Genomic DNA, 22198 nt, shown 5'->3' on the forward strand with positions numbered 1-22198 from the left:
CAGCATTATTATTTAGAAATACAAGATTCACCCGACTTTAACATCTCGTTTATTTATTTATTCAGTTGGACCAACTTTGAGGTCCTGTCTCCGTCCCTTAGCGGAATGGAGAGGGTTCGACGAACTGTTGTATTATTTTTAATCTTTCATCACATTCACTATTGGATCAGTCAAGAAGGTTACAACAAATTAATGTATTTTTCTTGATATTATTAATTTATTTTAAGGACAACCTACCAAAGCTACTTCCATCTATACTATGAATATAGTAAATTCTATAAATTATTTCTTAGTTTGAATAAACAGTTCAGTAGAAGGTTTGATTTGATTGAAGTTTGATTGCTGATTTATTGTATGGCAGAGACATCGACGCATGGTTAACAATAAAACCCGCGATGGAAGTGATTATGAAATCTACGATAATAATGATCAACTTATGTTCATAAATCTCACAAAGTCTAATATCGAAATAATGTCACACGTGGGTTTTACTAATTTTCATTTTTTTGTAATTCGTCTTCTTAGGAAAAAAGCGCGTCGATGAGAAAGCAATGACCCGGCATTCCGCTAAAGTTAATAGGTTAGCAACCGCCTCAAAGGCTTCTGACAAAATAAGTTCTGCTAAATATTTTGTCTTCGGGGGATCCATTATATCAGCATATTATTTTAATTAATCGGCCGCAAATGCAGTTGATCAAAAAAATGGTTCGATTTCGGAATTTCCTCGGTGGGTCGGTAGCGGGGAAAGGCGGGGTGTAATGGCGAGGAGGTGGGGGCACAGGGGGCCCCGGCCGGGCGAGGCGAGCATCAGGCAGCACCAGCAGTGCGCCGGAGGCTGGCCGCGCGGACGGACGTCACACAGATCGTGCTCGTTGAATTCTCTCCCCGCGCCCTGTCCCCTATCGCCTGGACGCCTGTCGCCTGGACTCGCGAAGTGCAACGCGGCCGACCCGAAAAAGGACCTATACGACTCCAGCATTGTGCCGAGCGGTTCGCGCTAGATCGCAGATCGCATGTGACAGCTTCGAGGCTGGGAATTCACTCCGTCGCGCCTTTCTTCGGATTTACACTCGTCTGTTTTTGTTTATTTTTCATTTGCTCTTTTGACGTCTCTGTGTATATTGCATGTTTGTATTGTGTCATGGCAAAAGCTGCGAGTTTGTGGCGGAAAGTACTAAAGCGAGCGCAGAAGTTGCTTTCTTTGAAGCTACGCCCTCAGGTTATAAGTTCATTGAAGAATGCGGTGAGAACATTTATATATTTCATTATCTAAATACGTATTTTCATTTGTCACCCTTTAACATTGTTTCTACAGCTTATTCAGGAATGCTCAGGATTTTCTCGTTAATTCCATCAATCAATGCAAAAAAATCTTGGTTTTGTCATCGAAGCACAATTTTTGCTTTTATTTCTACACATAATAAATTTGTATATTGATAACCAATCTAAGCGAAAAAATATTGTAAATCAACTAATGAAGTGTATTTATATTTGCACAAACTTAATTGTTATTTTATTTTGAAAATAAGTGTAACGGCTTCCGAATTATTTTTAATAATTAGTTACCTATCTTATTTCATCATCTTACATATGTATAGATTTATAGATAAATTCATCAGAAATTTAATATTTTTGGTCACCAACATGTTATAATAAAATGAGGAAAATACACACGATTACAAATAGAGAATTCCTTTCATTTCGGAATATGGTTCTAATATTAACAAAGGTCTCTTGCGTCGTTGAACGCATCAGTCTGTAGATATTTGTGTTTGTAGTGTCAATAAGATACCACAGTAATTTGGTCCGACGTCTAACAGCTTTAAAAAACGGACCGGCTGTAAAAAATAGTTGTAAAATGAACGGAGAAATCATAATATAACCGTTTTCTTAGATTGAGTTACTCTTCACCTGTATCGTGTATTGTACCTGTGCAGATACTTTTGCAGTACTTTATTTTTTTTTTAAATACATCTAACGATTCTTTCAACATATTTTTTTTCTTAAAGTGTTTTATTTTTTTATGACTATTACCACCTTTATGATAAAGTTTTTGTTGTGATGTTTATTTATTAAAGCCCCTTTAGGGAATAGTAAAAATTATAAGGTATTATAGCTGCCTCAGTAACAAACTTTTATATTTATTTAGTGATGTATGAGGAATACGTATGGTAGTTAGTCCCTGAATTTCTGCTCTGAATTAAATCCCAACTTCTACCCATATAATGTAGTGAAATCCGAAAGCTTATCAATGCAAGCAATTCTAGACCATCAAATTCATTGTTTAGAATTTTATATAGAAATACCAAATCAATGAACATTATTTGTCCGATAATTTGAGCAAATTCTTATCTTTGTTATCCAGAGTGTTGTAGTTCAATAAAATTACTGGAATACACATTAAAAAACTTGCAGAACGTTTTTTTAATTATTTTGTATTTTTTCAATAGCTTGTAAATTGATGTACATATTTATATATATGTGTGTTTTTTATTGAAATATCAGTAGGCAGATTATTATTAGTGATACTTAAAATTTGATAAAAAATCCGTTTGATCTTCAAGTTTAATTGAATTTTGTGAAATCTCGGGAACAATGAACCATTTTTGTAATCAATTTAACAACCTAATTAGATAAAATAGATATATCTGTCGATTTGATCATTTTTTAAAATCGCCAGTAAACTATTTTAGGAATTTCTTCTGTGGAAAAATCGAAAATTTTCAATTCGTATTTTCACATTTTTGTTGGAAGTTGTTAAAAATATTGGTATGAATTTCTAAATTATAATGCGTCAATGATGTATTAATAATTATTCGTAGATTCTCTAATTTTCATAACATACTGAACCTGTGTGTATTCATAGATTCATAAGTTTTCATAATATACTGAACCATATATTCATAGATTCTCAAGTTTTCATCACATACTGAACCTGTGTGTATTCATAGATTCATAAGTTTTCATAATATACTGAACCATATATTCATATATTCTCAAGTTTTCATCACATACTGAACCTGTGTGTATTCATAGATTCTTATAACTTGTGTTTATTTTACATTATTATTATTTTATTAGGCCTCTATTACGAAGTAGAAGTTCGTAGGTGTTTAATCAATGTGGTAAAACTAGTTAATTATTATGCTTGTAAAGGTTGATCATTCAACTTGTAATACGAAACAGCGGTAGTTTTATCAACACATTTATTTTTTTGTAATTTTTATAGAATGGTTTTCAGTAAGATCGACGTGTTAAATAATTCATATAAACTAATTTGAGATTCCTGAACTATATTTGTACTTTATAAACGAAGCTTTAAAACCATTAAGTCATTCATCAACGTTAAAAATAACTCAAGTAGAAAATGGAAATCATTTCTGGTATTATTCCTGTGTATCGTTTATTGCGAGTTGTTTCAGAGAAGGACAAATGATTTGTTTGTATTTTCTGTAGCTTTTTTCAATGTTATGAAATGTTTAAAACTTACAGACATTGGGAAAACATTGAATATAATTACTGACCATCCAAATAATAGCTGTAATATAAGCTTTCTCTCATTAGAATGAGAGTACACAACAATGCATAAACTCGCAAAGCCAGACAAATTTTAAAATGATACAAACTGCAGTGAACTCGAATTTATTTTGAATTTTAATATCATTTTCGAAATTGGAACTGACCGTTTTAAGAATTCAGACAAGAGATAAAGTACCTAACTATGATAAAATATTGTAATAGAAAATATTTTAATTGACGTTCTCAACATCGGAACTAACACATTAACCTACTATGATTTAATATTTTTTACCAAAAAATTATTTTAAATGTGTATTTCTTTGTAAAAATTTCTTTCGGTTAATCTTGAGAAACAAAGTCAGATGTCATAATTTTTCAAAGGGTCTGCGCTGTTTAGTTGACGTGCAGTTATCAATCCTACAAATTATTATAATATCTCATGATTTTCACGGGTCTACGCTAGTGCATTAATATATTTTTTTGTTGAAAAGCCTATCGATAAAAAAATCTTTTAATTGTGTTCTAAAATGTTGGTTTCAAAGTTAACTACCTATAAAAAAGGCAATAAATATGAAGCTCTAGGTACTAATGGCTTTAATGTTTTTTTTTAACATCTTTGTTAAGTAGCTACTTAATCTGCATTTTTTGTTATTTAAATGTCATTTTCTGAATGAATTAGCTATACAATAATTTGTTACAGAAAAAAAATCAGTTTTTATTACTAGACACATTAATCATTAATGAAACGAAAACTCTTTTCCTGAAAAGTATGCCCGATAAGTTGTGTGGGTGAATACAGTAAGAAGAAAAGGCGATTTACCTCTTCGAAGCTTAAGTATAATAATTTGTTTATACAATCTTTAAATTGCCGACTTGTTTCTTTTTTTTTTAAAGTGTTATAATTTACATATCAATTAATTATAATTTTTAATTAATAGATTGCTCTGCCTAAGATTCAGATATAAACTAAAATAAAGAATAATAATAACTAGGCAATTACGCCTGAATTGTGCTCATTGTTAATAATTTATTTATTTCTATCGTAAATATTGCACATTTCAATAGTTGTTTTGTAATAAATACATATGTTTATTTGGAAATGTACTTGCAATGCTTAGTTTAAGTTAACAGTATGTACTTATGATTAATTTCTTATACATTAAAAAAAACTGAATAACCGCAAAAGGGTGTATTTGAATAAGTACACGTCTTTTTAATCATTCAAACCTGCTTGACTATTTATGTAATTTAATACCCGTGGTCAACATTTTATGAAAAATGCCATAGTACATTTTCAAACGGTATATATTTGTATAATAATGATATGATGATTTTTAAGTCCTGGGTTTTCGGCGCAACAAAACACTTGAACTTAAGATGATAGATTGAAAATGGTCTCTGATTTCTTAATTAGCAGGTAGTTGGGATAATATCGTCTCCAACCTGGAAGTCCCACCTTATTTATCATACACTCGGTCTCTACAAAACTCGAGAGCTAAACGCCATATATGGGTAACCTAATAGACTAATTTAATGCCTTCTTTTGGAAAGCTCATAAACTTATATAATGGATATTACAAACATAAATTAACAATTTGATCAATGGGTTAAATTAATTAATAATTAACAAACAGTTTTAAATGTAAAGTGCAAAAATTTATAGTTTATAGCTATCTTGATGGAAGCAACTTCTAGTAGGTATTTGGTTACTTGAAAAATATCCCTCGTACTTTGAAAGGATTTTAGATATTATTTAAAGGAGGCTTCCGCAGTAGAGTGTATCATTTGACTTGAGTTTACAGGTCGAGAGTTGGACCCCTCCAAAGGGAAGATGGGTGCACTCTCTATGGTGAGGGGGAGGTGAGGGGCTAACTACAAAAGAGGCTAGAAACAAATTCGTTCGTTTCTTTGTATAATTTTCGTGCCCATCCCAGAGTTTGTCAAATATAAAACAAGCTTATTAGTCATGAGGGAGTAGATAGCCATTTGTTTTATTTAGTCAAATTATAAATAAATAAAAAAATACACAAAAAATTGACCACTGGGCTATCGCGGCAACCCTAACGCCCACCTGTTTTTTCAATATATCTGTAATTTCGAGTAGGTATGTGGTTTTGGCATTATTTCAAGATTTATTCATTTTCGTGCAGTGGCGCTAACAAAAAATTGTCCAAAGAAGCGAAGTTAGCAGTCCACAATGGAGTGCTGGTACCTACCCTGATGTATGGAAGTGAGGCATGGAACTGGCAAAGAAAGAATGAAAGTAGATTGAATGCTGTTGAAATGAGATCCCTGAGGCGTATGTGTGGTAAAACCATGTATGATCGTGTGAGGAATGTGGAGATCCGCAAAGAGTGCAAGGCTGATGTAAGCGTAATGAGTAAGATCAAGAAAGGGACGCTTAGATGGTTTGGGCATGTAGAGCAAATGAGCGAAGAAAGGAGTGTAAGGAGAATATACGATGCAAATGTGGATGGTAGCAGAAGTCGGGGACGCCCGAGGAAGACATGGCACGACCAAGTGAATCAGATACTTGAGTCGGGCCATGTCAAGAGTCAGAACAATAGTAGAGTATGTATGACACGATGTATGATTGTGAATGAGGCAAGGAGTGTGTGCCAAGACCGAGTTGTTTGGCGGTCTCTCCTCTCTGCCTACCCCTGCGGGGAAACGGCGTGATGGTTAGTTAGTTCATTTTCATAATCATTCCATTTAAAATGTTAAGAAAATAAACCATCGATTTTGTTATTAGAAATTATTATTTATTTCTATTATGAAACAATACAAAAATTTTCGACTTGTATCGGTTACTTCAACATAACATTTTTGGGACATACTTACAATAAAATAAAAAATACATTAAAAAATGCTTAAGTGGTGGTTTTAATTTTTAAAGCACAAATGAATAATAATTACAATGTTTTTTGAAACAAAATTGATAAACTGTTAAATTTTTTTTGACTCACGGTGATGACTTCCATGATCGAGGGGTAAGTCTCTCGACTAGCAATCCGCAGGTCGTCGTAGTTCAAATCCCGGCGTGCGCAAGTAAATTTTATTTGATTAAGTTGTGCCATGAAACAATTTATTCATTTAACATTATATATAGTATATTTGCAACACGTTTCAGAGTGGAAGATAATCTCAGTATCACCCTGGTGTAAGACCACCATTCAGAATTTAAACGTTTTTGAAATGGCTTTAGCCGTGTTTGGTGACCAGATCTTAATAACCAGGTACTTTTCTACCGTCCTTTTCCATATTTTCTTCCCCTCCTCAGTACCTTCAATCTCACAACATACCAAATTACTGAAGCCACAATTCTCTCTCTTCGCGGTTTCACATTAAAATAAGTGAGAAATTGAAAAACATATCCTCTCTAAAGAACAATTGATAATCTATTTATTATTTCCTATTATTATGAACAGTGAAAATTAATTGAAGTTATTATAAATGAGTCAACGATAAAGGCAACAGTTGCAGTCATAAAGAACATTATTCCATAGATAAATGGTTCGGAACCTATGATTATGAAACTAAGCAACGTATTATGGAGACGGATTGGTTGTACGTTGACCCGCCGTCTGTGGTATGGTGATCTCACTCTAATCATTTATTTTATAAATTGGTGGCCTCATATCAAACAGATTATGGCATCGAATTCCCACTGGACGGAGATTGGCGATGCAATCGGAAATCATGGGTTCAGCACCGAGAGCTTTTACCAATATACCGCATTTTTGATTTAATTACCGATCAGTGCTGATTTCGTTCAATCCTTTATTCACCGCGGCGTAACGTATTACTCTCGGATTAAAATGCGAGATATCTACAAATTTATATTAGTCTGAACTTTTGTATTTTTGAAGGCGGTAGTTTAAGTCCAAGTTAATTAAAAATATCCACTTTTAGGTTTCTATTCTGGCTTGGTTGTATGGGTGTGTAATGCACAACCTGCCGGATAAATAAATTTAATACAAATTCAATTTTAATAGCGTTAATAAGTTGAATAACGAACTGAAAAAATCATCAAATCAATTTTAAAAGTAAAAACAAGTTAGTTTAATAGCGTTAAAGTTGAATAACAAACTGAAAAAAAACATCAATGCAATTTTACAAATAAAAGCAAGTTGAGATGTATAATTTTAAAGAATTCATTTAATACGAGTCGTAATTGAAAGATATTTTTTTTTCCAGTTCCAAAAATTGAAGACATCTATAAAGGGTATTTAATATTACAAATATTCAAAGATAATACATTAAAAACTCAATTCATCATTAAGGCATAAATATAACATCCAAATTCCTTTATTTTCTACACAACAATTATACTTAGTGAGTAATTAAATATTTGAAAAATCTTCCCAAAAAAGTAAAATAATAACACATTTGGTAGTATTCCACAAAAATGTAATATTAACAGCCGTAACATCATCAACAAAAAACATTAAGGCGATGCACTACGTAGTAATGCAAAATCATGTGTTTTTGGTTTGAAAATTTGGTCTCCTAGAAATTTTTCAGATGCTCTAAATAAATACCGCGAGTATAATACATCTTGGCCTTTGAAATAATCGAGTATTTTTTACTAGGTCTACTTAAGTGTTTTTTGAAGCCCAGAAAAAAATAATTTATAAGGCCTATGAAAACTGCTTTAAAGTACTAAATTTCAGGCCTTTAACGAAAAAATTGACAGAGTTCCTAACAAAGTATCAGTTAAAAGCGAGTGTTTTATGAGGACGGCGGAACACGTGCTCATACAAATATTGATATTGATATTGAAATACTGGCATTGTCGCGTGAAATGAAATTTATAAAGAAAAGTACACGAGATTTCGATAGATTCCAAATGACTAATATTTCATTAGACAATTGGCATGTAACATTCTGGTACTTAATATATATTATTGTACACACTATTATATTATTTTTACATAACTCCTGCACCAAATTCAAGATTTATTTCCCTTCTTTGGCGTAGAAATTTGGATTAAAGAATGTCAAATTCTCTATTAGGTTATGCCATTGCATTAAGATTATTATTTTAACAATGTTAAAATATAAATTAAAAAAATATAAGTACCTAATTATTTGAAAACCAACAATATCTTTTATGTCCGTACTAGTCTTGTACCAATGCGGCCATAGCATCCCTAAACAGAGCTTATGGAAATCTGAAATAAATAGTGCGAAGAAGAAAATGAGATTGGTTGGGGAGCAACTGTATATTCAGATGTGTTAAATTACGTCTAGTAAATCTTTATTTCCATCTCTTCAAGCCGATCTTGAGTCTTTGCTCTGTAACGAAGTGCAAATATACGTAGGTACCTAAGTAGGGACGTAGGTAACTAGCTTGCTCACAGGTGTGGGTATGTTTAGTTCTGGCGTTATATTGACATCTATGCTAACCGCGGGAGCTAGATAGTAGACACATCATTAGTTGACGCTACGGAAATAAAAGTACCTTAGGTCTTCTGAAGCCACCTTTGGTTTTTTATTTTTTATTTAGCTTCAGGCCGGTTCAAGATCCAAGCAAATGTGCAACCACACGCCATACAGCCTTAATGTTTAAAGCCTAGAGCCTGCAGGAATATAGGGGATACTTACGTACTCATAACTAGTGCATTGCGTATAAACACCACACAGTATACGCACACCTTCGTCACCACGCTCTAACATCCCCAGGGCTTCGTGAAAATTTAAAGCTCTGCTACTTATTACTAAATACTACGATGATAAATTGAACAAATTAAGCGTCCTATTAAATTATTTAGTTTCAAGTTGTAATCGAGTTTATTGTATTGTAAGATATTTTTAAGAATTAAGTTCAATCCCGGTTACTAATATATATACTTGTCGAAGTAAATATATAAAGGTATGTTCTAACTGCTTCCAACCGTCTGGAGCCAGTGAGATATGTCATCCCCAATTGAGGTATGTTGTGAGGCTGAAAGTAGTAGGGTGGTGAATCGGACGGATCGTTATTCACATCAGGTTACCAAACCCCTCTAAAGACCCTATAAAATAGATAAAACCACTCTTATGGCCAGTTGTTTTAAAGAATTTTAACAATTCATCAAATTCAAAGTAAATTTTCAAGTTCTGTGAACTTAAATAGAACTTTCGCAGAACTTTGAAATTTGATGAAATGTTGATTGAAACAAACGCCTTGGCGCTTTCATCTACCTTCGCTCTTCTGTTTAATTTGTTTTGTGAATCTGTTTAGTATGTGACTTTTCTTCACTTTTCCGTAATGATTCGGAATTTGTGGTTACAGATTTATAATTTGAATAAAATAACTTTGTTTGGACACAACTTCACTTATTATATTCAATTTATAAAATTTACTTTGTTTCTGAGACCATTTTCACATTACACTTAGGTATTCACAGTTTGAGCTTACCATGATAGATCACCACAAGATAATCAATAAGTTTGTTTGCATTTGTTTTTTATTATTTTTACGACAATATCTTTTTAATCAAAATACACAATGCGTGCTTAAATACCTTAATGGTGTGTACGTATAACATACAATTAATATTCTCACGCTGCTGTAGATAATTTTACTCTTGCTAAAATTACTCTGCAATTAAATTTTCACTTGCATGTGAAAATCTCTCATCTCGAAATGTTTATACATATTTTCTCTATTACATAATTTTTTATACATATTTTCTCTGTTACGTAAATTCTTATAAATATTTTGTCTGTTACATAAATTCTTATACATATTTTCTCTGTTACATTAATTCTTTCATTCTGTAAAATACTACCGAAATGGATTGAGTAACTGCGGACTGAAAATACACTTGGTATAAGACTAAAGTTACAGAATAATTTTTTTTAAACGCCATTACTCCCCTTGCTGATTATGACCTTAATTTTTTGTTCTGCTTTCTTAAAAATCATTCCCAGCTCCTGATGAGAAATGTGTTTCACAAAGCTATTTCCAACATCATGGTCATTTAATTATAAAAAAATTGCACCATTACGAAAAGAAAGTTCCTTCCTTCGTTAGTTCCGGTCACCCGAAAAGATAAGTGTGTCAATCTGTATAAAATTACATACCCTCCTCCGGAATGGAGCCTTATCTCCCGTTGTCGTTTGTCCGGACTTACGGTTTCCGTTCGTGTGAATTATTTATTTATTTTTCCCCGGCATGAAGGATGCCGATTTTGAAGTATTGTGAGCCGTGACCTTTCCGGCGTCAACTCCCCCCGCTGCCACCATGTCCCACCCACCCCACCTCTCCACGGGAGCCGAGGAAGATAAATCCAGAACGGGGCTTCTTATCCGACATCATTGCATAAATAATTTACGCAGTAAATTTTGGGTGGTACCGCATTTCTCGATACTGAGATTATAATCATGGATCTTTTAAAAGGTAGTCGCAGAATCACTGTTAGCCAGCTCGTTTTAACCGGACTACGAATATAGACACTTACACCTTTAACGTATTCAATTAAAGTAGAAGAAAAATCATTGAACCTCTGCATAAAAAAAAAACAATGTGTAATCAGTGTAAATCATGATTTAATCAAACATTAATCATTATAAAAATAGGTACCAACAAAAACGTCCATTCAAATCTTAGCGATAGCTATGTAAAACTGTACCATAGCGGAAGACATTGCGAAAAGCTGCTCTTTCATTCATGCTGTCATTCTTGAGTGATGTACACTTACGTGTAATTTTATTTATGTATTTATTGTTTATTACAGATCTCGTGGAGAGTGAGGTTATCCCACGAGTTCTTTTATATAAAGTTGATTGTCACAGGCGGGTGGGCGTGTGAGTCATTATTTAATCTATTATCTCTTAAAACTGGCAGGCAACGGGTAGCAAGTAGCAATTAGGTTCAGGCTGCGCGAGTGCTAGGAAAAGTTGGAACTGATTGCCCCCACTACAGTCTCTGGTCACTTCCACAAGTGCGTCTTTAAACGATGTGCTCCTTTCCTCAGTGATTAATTATTTTGTCAGAATATAATTAATCCCGCTACATTGCTGTTTGTCAGCAAATTACATAGTCCTTACCAAAACTGTACCGGTCTATATTTTCTCTGCAGGTCTTTTCAGAACACCCCTTTGATAGACGAGCTTAATCATGTCGCATTACGTGCCTTCATTTTCATAGAATAAATTTTAATTCTTGAAATCATTTATTGGGGGACCGAATGCACTAGTCTAATGTCCACAATAATGATATACTAAATTAATATTACTAAACCTGATGACGTATGTGTTAGTGAGGCGTGGAACTAGCAGAAAAGTTTGTGGAAATTTTGTACGGTGAATCTGAGCGTAATTAATAAAGTGGCAATAAAATAAATTGGGAATAAGGGAGTCTATTGCGCAATTCGATGTAAAAAGATTTTAGGTAGATTATAAGTTAATTAGGATTGTGGAAGGACTAAATTTATTTATTTTGTTTACATGAAATTAAAGTCATTCAATTGATTTTGTTTGTTATTATCTCAGTTCCGTCATAGGTCATAAGTCCAATAACTATTTATCAATTACAAAACCAAACACTTTGATCATTTCTTTAACAATCGCAAATTGTGTCATCTTTTTATTTAAAAGAAAAAAAAACAACACAATGTACATCTTTCAAAACCAATAGTTTCTTCATACTGATAGAGAACAAAATATACAAACTTTGTATCCTGATGAAGTAACCATTGGTTCATGTCGGTTATTTTGTTTAAATGGTAGAGAACACAAAGTGTTTTTTTTTAATAAAATTTTAATCTTTCATTAGGTGATTTCATGACGATGCTTGTTATTGGACTATTGAATTTAAAATCTAGTCCACCGCCCGATAGTTTTTTATTCAATGTTGAAATCTTCAACCGACGTCAACCGATTCTCAGAATTATTGTTCACACGAGTGGTCGATGCCGTTTGGTCTCTTAAAATAATAATATTTTTAAAATACAGCGATGAATCAGCGTGGAGATAACCGATTACGTACCGTATTATTTATGCAACGCGCTCCTCAGTTGGTTCACCTTTGACATTTGCAGATGAAAAGGAGCTGATGGGCGGGACCGACCTGCCCCGGGAAGATTCACCATCACCATTCTCATCACAACTCATTGTGAATTCTATATTACTGGGTTTCTTCTTCCTTTCGTCATGACTTTATCCACTTAGTGCACTAATTCTATAGGTATTGGCTGTGCTGGTTTATTGATAAGCTTCTTCTTCTTATTGCATATGGTGGGGTGTCAAAAGGGGACATCGAGATCTGCGAGAAAGTCTAGGAACTCAGGTGTGACCCTTTGGACCTCATCATCCCGCTGGAGAATGAAAGGAGCAAGCATACGTTGACCACATGTTCGGTGGTCTGCATCGCATCGCATTCATAATTAACAAATCGCCTCTCTACCTATTGATGGCTGACCAGAGTTTACGAGGCAGTGAATTTCTCACGATAGCCGATTGCAACTCAAGTTTCCTCCTAACTTCCGGGGGTTTTCGGGACGGGAGGATGAGAGACGACATCATCGTTCAAATATATTGCGGTATTTTGCAGCGCCTTCTTGTATTCCTTCAATATTGCAATCTCTTGCCCAATATTCGGGAGGGTTTTATGTGCAAGTATGGAGAGCCATGGGAGAAGAGTAGATTGTAGAATTTTAGATCCGAAGTGTGGCATAAGGCTGAACGTCGATTATGGAGGTATAAATGCTTCTGGTCCTAACCCCACAGTATTGAGAACACCTACCGATTTCACGGACTATTGAACCGAAATAAGAGTAAAGAGAGTAGAAAGGTAGCTATTAAAACCTTACGTTATGGAAAATATTAGAAGAATCTTTTTCTCCAAACTTTCTCGCCAGTAGATACAGTTCTAAAGAAACTATGAATGAACGTAGATATTTCTCGTCTGGCACTTAGTAAAGTTAGTGAATCGCTCCCGTGTGATGAATCACTCCTAAGGACAAATAGATTTATCATTAAAGAAATATGATCAAGCGAAACAAATGGCAGGAATGCGGCTAGACACTAAAGCCATGATTATTCATGTCCGTGATGTATTACATCAAGTGGCCAACAAGCAACTGGCTGAACTTGCTTGGACATGTCCACGAGGCGTGAGGAATACTTCCACTTCTCTTCTACACCTATCTTCGTTTTAAGGGCTTCAAAGGCATCAAAGAATATATATTTCTGACGATTTATTGTTTATTTATTCAATACGTCTTTTTTTAAATATGTCTTTTTAATAGATAACCAACATAGAATAATGAATAACAGAAGAAGTGCCTTGTGGCGTGTTTCGTGATAATAACATAGCAATTATATAGCGCAGTTTAGTGTCATTTCTCTTCAAGTGCTCCAAATATAAGCCCTAATTAAGGCTTATGTCTCCATACAAAACTGTGTTTAACCATTTCACCATATTTCTGCCCACATATCGAATTTAAATATTGCAGCGGGTTCACGGTAAAAAAAGTTATAAGAAAAAATAAACGGAACGACTTTAAACTATTTTTATAAGACAAGGTTTGACATGTATAGCACAAAAGATAACAAATCATTAGTTTATCATTAAAAATATAATGTGGGTATAATATGTCTCGACGCCATCTAGTGGAAGGTTCAGCACTAACAAAGCATTTCCGACAAATATAAATTTGGATAAATTTGATAACTGTTGAAAACTACTAAACAATACTTGAAAAATTTGACGGGTTTGGAATAAACCGACATAGCTAATCGTTAGAGCAGCTGACCGGCAATCATAATGCTGCGGGTTCAATTCCCGTCGGCGGCATATATACTTTCTCGGGAAAGTTTTTAAATTCGTACCAGTATTTCAGGTGAATAATTTTTTTAAATACTCTCTTTGCACTAACTAATATATGCCATTTCGACCAATCTTAGACAAAGAAAGATGTAAGATGTTACATGTGTTCATTATAGCGATGACTCGTCGTCATGAGTAGATCGAATCGACTGTTTTTTTAAATTATATACCTACACCCACATTAAATTAAAACGCGTCTACAAACGTTAAAGGTTCTCAACACAATCACTACGTGAGTCACTCTACAAAAATGATTTTTCTCATGATAATAATTCACCAGCTCTAAATCATTGATTTTATCAGCAAATAAATGTATTTATTAAGGAGCTTAATTTTGCGAGATGATAGCTTTACACCTACGACTGACTACCGATAATATTTAGTATACACTTAAGCATACATAGCAGTGGCGTACAGTTGTAAAATTACGTATATGTCGTCAGAATTTTGAAACTTTATTATTTTCGAGTTCTTTAAATTTATCGAATGTCATTTCATTGTCAAGAAACATGTATGAAGAATTTCATAATTTTTTACCAATTTTGCTCTTTTGACAAATTACGGCTTTTTTGGATAGGTATATTTTCTTATATTTTGAATTCATACTTTGTCAAATTTAGGCCACCATTTCGTGTTTTTAATTTTGGAATGTTGGCTTGTAACACTTCATTTCTGCAATTACACATTTTTTAAATTATAATCACGGAAAAATATAATAATTGCAGGGATTTGTGAAGATGTAAGTTTACGTAAAAAACAAATATGATCAAGAAACAATATTCACAAAAAAATATTTACAGCAGCAAATCTTTAATGACAACATTTTGTGTGATTTTTTATCAGTTATGTAAGTTATCAAGTGATGTCTGAATTCCTGATATATCAGTTCCAATTTTAAAAATGATAGTGATAATAATTATCTATTAAAATATGATATTATGAGTAGGTACTTTATCGCTTGTCTGAATTTTTTTACAATCAATTCCAATTTTGAAAATGGCACTTATGAAGATATTGAACTGGTGCTACAATCACTCACTGAGCCACAACCGAAATTAATATATTTCTAACCAGAGTTACAAACACTCACAGACAGACTCACAACCGTAATTAGTACGTTTGAAACCAGAGTTACAATCACTCACAGACAGACTCACAACCGTAATTAGTATGTTTGAAACCAGAGTTACAATCACTCACAGACAGACTCACAACCGTAATTAGTATGTTTGAAACCAGAGTTACAATCACTCACAGACAGACTCACAACCGTAATTAGTATGTTTGAAACCAGAGTTACAATCACTCACAGACAGACTCACAACCGTAATTAGTATGTTTGAAAAGAGAGTTACAATCACTTATAGACAGACTCACAACCGTAATTAGTATGTTTGAAACCAGAGTTACAATCACTTATAGACAGACTCACAACCGTAATTAGTATGTTTGAAACCAGAGTTACAATCACTTACAGATAGACTCACAACCGTAATTAGTATGTTTGAAACCAGAGTTACAATCACTCACAGACAGACTCACAACCGTAATTAGTACCTATGTTTGAAACCAGAGTTACAACACTCACAGATAGACCCCACAACGGAAATAAGTATGTTTGAAATGAGAGGTAAAATCTCACACAAACAAATCGAGTGTGTTTGATGATATTAAAAATGTATGGCTGCCTCATTCGACATAATAAGCTAACTTTATTGATGCACTCTTAAATAACTTCTTCGAATCAGCCACAATGAAAAGTCCATGTTTACTTTTGGTCAGCGGCCATTGTACGCCACTGCTGCATAAGTATTATCTACAGCGGGATGGAGCGCTTTTGGACACTTGAGCGTGATCTTTAAAAGTGACCTGCCACTGTATCTAAAGAGCAAAGTATTTGATTAATGCATACTACCAAATGGAATACTCAAATTCACACGACGTGAACAGACAAACGCGCTGGGAATCACTATAATATTTCGACAGCGAAATTTATTTAATACACAGTTGCTGATTATGATATCATCCCTACAAAAGAAAATTAATCCTGAAATTTGTAATGTCTGGTGAAAACAGCTTATCGTCAGATTCGTGCACCTTATGTTGAAATCTTTGGTTACCACAGGCTTTGCTTAATTTAGACAATCTAATTAATGAAAGACAGGTGTACCAAAGTTCTCAAAGAAAAATAATATAGCCTATGATTCACCTGGCAAGAATTTGAGATAAAACGGCTCTTGAAACGGGCTCTACATTTTATCTACCTGTAGCCTGTACCTATGCCCGTACTTACCCGTACGCTTTGAGATAACTGATTAATAAATTGACACGAGCAGGCAAAAACTGGGTACTTATTTAGTTGGTACCGATTATGTATTCGCAGCAACGTGTAAAACCCTTTCCTAACCGATATTGAAATAGCTTTTCATTAACCCGTAGATTATATAGATACCTTCCGTAAAAAGTCCTTACTTTGCTACTTAAGGGATAACTTCGTTCCCTAAAACAATCGATGGTGTCATTTTGTTATCAAATTGCAAAAAGTGGTTCCAGACAGATACAGCTGTTGTCTTTAATATTTATTTATTTGTCTTAAGTGAGATCAATCTTAAATACATTTGCATTAATAATATTATGGTAAAATTAAGGCAAACTTAAGTTAGACGTATTTTCTTTTTAAAATTACAAAATTTTCTATTGCGGTAATTTCTTCCGGAATATTAATTTGCCCGGCAATACATGGAAGATTTACAAAAAAATGTATCAACGAAGTACTATAGAATTATCCAATTTGTATAACATGAAATGATAAAAAATAAAAGTTACAGAAAAGGAACAATTATTACATAATAAATGTATACATCAAAGACAAAAGTTTGTAAAAAAATATGATTACTTTTTTCTACTTAATTTTATATTTTTTAATTCTTTATTGTAACATGCGTTGTTACCAAACTTTGTACAAAATGAGCGGTGATTGGTCAAAACCGATTTGGTCGATTTAAACCATGGCGCGTGCCTATAATATGATATATTATACTTTAGAGAAAATTTATTATACTTTAAAGTACATTATACTTTAGAGAGAATATTCTAGTCAAAGCCGGAACAAGGGTGGTTTAGACATTGTTCCGTAAAGACCGAGTGGCACCAAAAATTTCAAGGCCCTGACTTATGCAGGGATCACACGAGGATAGTACAACACTGTTTTGTCCCAGCTCCGGACCCATTGTCCTAGTGTGAACATTAGTTTAGAGGACAGGACGATGACTCAAGGCATTTTCCCAGAGATAGAAGGGCAAACTATCTTCGCAGGACAGTGTCTTACATTCACCTCCACGCCCGGTTGCGTTGTCCGCGTGTAAACGCATTTTGACGCTTAACGCTTACGTATCTCGGCTCTCAGCGCTCGGATCTCATATTTAGGCATACAAATGATGCGTAAATGCAGCAGTAGAATACATCTGAAAGACCTAATATTTTTCGTGAACTCGCTCGTAACGCGCGTCGTTGTGTATCCATTTTCGCAGCGTCCTGCATTTGAACTATTGTAGAATTGTTGTATTGTCCTGCCCTGCGCGGTTGAGGCTGCTCACGGTGCAGGGACTCGGGTCCTCGTTTGATTCGGGCATTAAGTTAACAAGTCTTGACATGCTGGAGAGTGGAACCAACAATTATTAGTAGAGTGTTAATTTGGGAATAGCTTTTCATTATTGTGAATAAAGCTCTCAAGACCATCATTCTGAATCTAGAAATTGTTTTAAATTATAATATGTGTAGTATTAGGGTCTGAATAGGCAGTTCCTCTTTCTCAACTCATCCCCCTCCCCGAACCTCACAATATATTCCCAAAATTAGTGATACCATAATCCCACTGGCTACGGCAGTTGAAATTCTTGAATGGTAATGACACTAACGACCAGATATATATATTTTTTTTCATGTTCTCCATAAAACGGTTATACACAAATATATCATGGAGAAGATTACAAATTAAAAAGTTTACAGAGGCAGTTTTACTATTTTGTGACATATGTTAAAAGATAGTTACTGAATTGTCTGTAGGTGACATTAAAAATGTCGATGGCTAATGCAGAATCGTTAAGCAGTTGAGTCGCTCTGTTTATTGGCGCATTCTGATAGGCAGAAGTCCTCGCTTTCGGAGCATATAGGAGTGCATGGTATCTGATTATATGCATTTGCATAATATTCATAATGCATATTTAAGTCTTTTTGGTCGTTAATGCATATTTGAACGTTTTCCGTCATTAACAAAATACTTCTAAATATCAGCTGTTTAAATTAAAAATGGTCGATATTCTTGTTTTATCAATTTTTTAAGAACCGGAATTCTGTCTAAATATTTTCGAGGAACCTGCTTTTTCCTCCTGAATTTCTCTAGCTACCCCCACCCCCCATGAAATCAAAAAAATTAAAAAATAATATAATAAAAAAGCTGTTTTATATTTTGGTGATCTGGTGAGGAGGCACGGAATGAAAGATGTTGTTGTGATGGTCGGAGTGTTTATTTGATGAGTCAGGGCCGTGATGAGAGTGGGCGTAGGATAGATGTTGTATTCTCCGGATGCTGGCTGTGATGGCTGTTCAAGCGCGGGTCTGTGAGTCGACGCCGGGCGCTGGTGACCGGACTCGTTGTCTGTCAGGCACTGGCGATCTTGGCAATCAGTACTCCAGTGCTGACGAGAATGCCGAAGGTGCGATGGACCTTGTATGCGGTTGAGCGGGAGCTGGTAGACCAGTGAGGATGCTGCGTGTCCTCGTGGTGGTCATGGTGAGTGGATGAAGCGCTGGTCAGAGACGCTGGAACCAGGGCGCTGTAATCCATGTAGCGTTAGCCAGGGACGGCGATCTGGGCCAAAACGCTATGATGATATCCCTATGGAGTCCATGATGAGAGCCGGGAAGAATTTCCTTCGCGCAAGTGAGGTGCGCGGATTATCACTCGTTGAGCACCTTGTTAACTGATGGCAGATTGATGACTGACTGATTTCTTCATGCTGTCGATTTTAAAAGGTGAAGAAGCTTCTGGAACAATTTGGTTGCTATGTAGAATTTTCCAAACAAATAAATAAAAGAACATCCAAGAAGTTTGTTTGGAACAATCGAGACTTCTAGAATTTCGTTCGAATGAAGTAGTTGCGTACCACTACAGTACTCCCCTTCCAGCGGCATGGTTGAGGGCCGCGATAGAAAGAAAAGTTGAGTCAGATCTTGCTTGTTGATGGTAATAGGAAGGGTTGGTGCTGGTATCGTTGCATTTATCTTGGGTTCAGGGCCACTGTACAGTTGTTGTATATTATCTCACGTAAAAAAAAAAAATAAAATGGTTAGAAAAACAAAATTATTATAAATTACAAACACTGTTCACAACACAAGCTGAAGATACACTAAAATAACTATTGTGAGCACTATTATCCGCGCTTGTGCGGAGATGGTCTGGTGCACACAGCTCCATGGTGCCTCAACCGATCACCCATTTTGAGACGGAGTTACCGGTGAGTCGGGGTAACACAATCACGTCGGGGTCACCACTTTGGTGATCTGGTGAGGAGGCACGGAATGAAAGATGTTGTTGTGAAGGTCAGAGTGTTTATTTGTGAATCAGGTAGCCGTGATGAGAGTGGACGTAGGACAGATGTGGTATTCTCCGGATGCAGACGGTGATGGCAGGTCAAGCGCGGGTCTGTGAGTCGACGCCGGGCGCTGGTGACCGGACTCGTTGTCTGTCAGGCACTGGCGATCTTGGCAATCAGTACTCCAGTGCTGACGAGAATGCTGAAGGTGCGATGGACCTTGTAGGCGGTTGAAGGGGGAGCTGGTAGACCAGTGAGGATGCTGCGTGTCCTCGTGGTGGTCATGGAGCGTGGATGAAGCGCTGGTCAGAGACGCTGGAACCAGGGCGCTGTAATCCATGTAGCGTTGGCCAGGAACGGCGATCTGGGCCAAAGCGCTATGATGATGTCCCGATGGAGTCCATGAGCAGAGCCGTGATGAATGTCCTTCGCGCAAGTGAGGTGCGCGGATTATCACTCGTTGAGCACCTTGTTAACTGATGGCGAATTGATGACTGACTGATTTCTTCATGCTGTCGATTTTAAAAGGTGAAGAAGCTTCTGGAACAATTTGGTTGCTATGTAGAATTTTCCATACAAATAAATAAAAGAACATCCAAGAAGTTTGTTTGGAACAATCGAGACTTCTAGAATTTCGTTCGAATGAAGTAGTTGCGTACCACTACAGTACTCCCCTTCCAGCGGCATGGTTGAGGGCCGCGATAGAAAGAAAGGTTGCGTGTTCAAATCACGTCGGGGTCACCACTTTGGTGATCTGGTGAGGAGGCACGGAATGAAAGATGTTGTTGTGATGGTCGGAGTGTTTATTTGATGAGTCAGGGCCGTGATGAGAGTGGGCGTAGGATAGATGTTGTATTCTCCGGATGCTGGCTGTGATGGCTGGTCAAGCGCGGGTCTGTGAGTCGACGCCGGGCGCTGGTGACCGGACTCGTTGTCTGTCAGGCACTGGCGATCTTGGCAATCAGTACTCCAGTGCTGACGAGAATGCCGAAGGTGCGATGGACCTTGTATGCGGTTGAGCGGGAGCTGGTAGACCAGTGAGGATGCTGCGTGTCCTCGTGGTGGTCATGGTGAGTGGATGAAGCGCTGGTCAGAGACGCTGGAACCAGGGCGCTGTAATCCATGTAGCGTTGGCCAGGGACGGCGATCTGGGCCAAAACGCTATGATGATATCCCTATGGAGTCCATGATGAGAGCCGGGAAGAATTTCCTTCGCGCAAGTGAGGTGCGCGGATTATCACTCGTTGAGCACCTTGTTAACTGATGGCAGATTGATGACTGACTGATTTCTTCATGCTGTCGATTTTAAAAGGTGAAGAAGCTTCTGGAACAATTTGGTTGCTATGTAGAATTTTCCAAACAAATAAATAAAAGAACATCCAAGAAGTTTGTTTGGAACAATCGAGACTTCTAGAATTTCGTTCGAATGAAGTAGTTGCGTACCACTACAATATCATCGGAGTGGAAGATACTCCTGGTATAAGACCACTGTTAAGAATTGAACCGTTACTTGAAATCGCCTTAGTCGTGTTTTGCAACTAGATATAGCTCTGCACTTTCCCACCTTCCTATTTTCCATCTCCTTATATTCCCCTCTACGTTCAGCCTCATTAAATAGCATCCCAATTGGGGATGCCATGGTCTCACTGGCTCCAGACGGTAGAGATCAGTTTAGACTCTTGAGCGGAATTCGCATAAAAAGGTGCTTTAGGCATTTTGACTGAGCATATACTCCGATGTCTAGTAATGAAATAATTACAAAATAAAATAATGGACAACTAAAAGCATTCTCTTTTTTAATTATTTTTAATACGCCATCCAACGGGTTAACTCCGAATCAACCGGAATTTTATTCCCCACGATATTCACCCACACAATTTAGTTTTTTGTTTGTCTAAGCTTTAATTTGACAATTAAATTATTCCGTGTTCTGTTACACCAAATTAATTTGCATAGCTGAGTACCTTCACTTGAGTTTTTTGCTGCTCAGATTTTCTGTTGTGACGGCTTGATGGATGCGTCCGTCGCCTCCAAACGTAGGAGGGATTACAGATACAGAGTATACCATCGCGGACACCTTCTTCAGCTAGGCATGCTTTTATCACGAGAAATTTTACCGTAATTAAAAAAGCAGGACTAGGGTGACGCATATTAACGCATAAATTTCCAATTCGAATACGCTATCTAATAATAGGTTGACTTTAATCTAAAAGCTTTTGGGAACGAAATATATGAAATCTGTATTTGTCTCAACTAGAGAGTTCAA

At 35.8% G+C, this 22198-nt stretch overlaps 1 protein-coding gene across 2 annotated transcripts in view; it reads left to right on the forward strand.

Annotated features, from left to right (window-relative positions):
* The first annotated feature begins 838 nt into the window (after nucleotides 1–838).
* The window catches only part of lft (Limb expression 1 family member lowfat), a 176838-nt gene continuing 155478 nt past the window's right edge, over nucleotides 839–22198 (forward strand). Inside the window, exon 1 of one of the 2 annotated variants that reach the window (XM_089650545.1) lies at nucleotides 839–1243. The gene's annotated coding sequence lies outside the window, so the exon portion shown is untranslated. The remainder of the gene's footprint in view (nucleotides 1244–22198) is intronic. The other variant, XM_089650546.1, reaches the window with a different exon arrangement.

The sequence above is a fragment of the Hesperophylax consimilis genome, chromosome 3 (genome assembly GCF_061612785.1).
Source record: "Hesperophylax consimilis isolate HC1 chromosome 3, BYU_Hcon_1.0, whole genome shotgun sequence".
NCBI lineage: Eukaryota > Metazoa > Arthropoda > Insecta > Trichoptera > Limnephilidae > Hesperophylax > Hesperophylax consimilis.